Genomic DNA, 1,659 nt, shown 5'->3' on the forward strand with positions numbered 1-1,659 from the left:
ATCATAAGCAAAACCATTACCAATTGTTCTGCCTCAGCAACTCTATATCAATACATCATACCCTCGCCTGGAGCTAGTGAAATCACATCACTGCGTCTATCCAGGGGGCTCAAATGATCTCATTCAAAAAAATCATCATCATTATGCAATCGCATTACTAATTCATCTCATCAAGAACAGCCCCCAACATCCACCAACACCATCATGAGGGATCTCTCAGTTGTACAAACACAAGCAATACAGACAAGTAATACACAAATAAGGTACAAGTAGAACAAGTAGCATGTAATTAGGTAACATAGCATATATGATATAGAAATCCAAAACAAATAGGCAAACCTACACAATTCAAACATATGCAAATGACGTATGCCTACCCTATGGCTGATGATATCATCTGTCGGTTATATAGCCAACCCGACACGTCCTGGTAGCTAACCATGGACAGAAACACCCCTTGCGGAGCAAGTAGGTTTGAGCTACAACCCCCTTGCTACTACCCGCTCAGCCCAGAGCCAGTGGAACAACCACTACTGCGGCTACTACCCAGGCGGGTGTTTAACAGCTCAACCTGGAGCGAGTGGATTCACCACTACTACCGCTACTACCCAGGCGTCACAATCTCTGACCTGGAGCAAGTGGGACGAACCACAACCCTTGCTACTACCCAGGTATCTCAAGCATTAACCCGGAGCAAGTGGGACGAACCACAACCCTTGCTACTGCCCAGGTATCTTAAGCATATATTCATTCAATCTCAATTCAAATTATCAATCCTCATTGTTTTCAAATCTCAAACAATAACCTGGAGCAAGTGGGACAAACCCCAACCCTTACTACTACCCAGGTATCAGAATTACATTCATTCAAAACTCTATAATTAACTCATTTATCATAAACATCCTTTTCCGTCTCATACCCGGAGCAAGTGGACAACGCCACTGCCTACTACCCGGGGTTACACATCACATTTCAACATTTCCCATTATTATCCATTCAACACATTCATTCATTAATCATATATGCATTTATACTCAGCCATAATCAATAATGGCTTTGCCGTGACCCGGAAATAACTCAGCCATCCGGCTCATGGTTCAATCAAGAACCAGCCATTTATCAATAGATATAGCCCTTCGGCTCATGGCATACACGGTACTCCTACCGTCATCCTCCATATCTCATATAATCATCGTTGATCACCATTGATCATAACTTTTTCCCTTGCTTCACTCGCAAGTTACCACATCCCCTGGTTCCTTTCTTATTACTAAGCATATCATAATGATTTAATACATAAGGTGTGAGATCGGGGGCTTAGAAGTATGAGATTTGGCTTTTAGAACTCAAAAATAAACTTTGGCATGAAAGCAGGGCCACGCGTACGCGTACTCCACGCGCACGCGTGGATGCCCACAAAGCTCATCGACGCATATGCGTCATACACGCAGACGCGCAGATTGAAACACAGCCAGACGACGCGTAAGCGTCAGCCACGCGTACGCGTGGGTGCATTTGCGCCCCAGGCACAAAACTGGCACAACTCTGGCACAACTCTCGGGAAAAAGGCTGGGCATTGGGTGCAGCGCATCGACGCGCACGCGCACACCACTCGCTCGCGTGGATGGTGCCTTCTCGAAGAACGACGCGTACGCGCCA

This window comes from Arachis hypogaea, chromosome 4 (assembly GCF_003086295.3).
Source record: "Arachis hypogaea cultivar Tifrunner chromosome 4, arahy.Tifrunner.gnm2.J5K5, whole genome shotgun sequence".
NCBI lineage: Eukaryota > Viridiplantae > Streptophyta > Magnoliopsida > Fabales > Fabaceae > Arachis > Arachis hypogaea.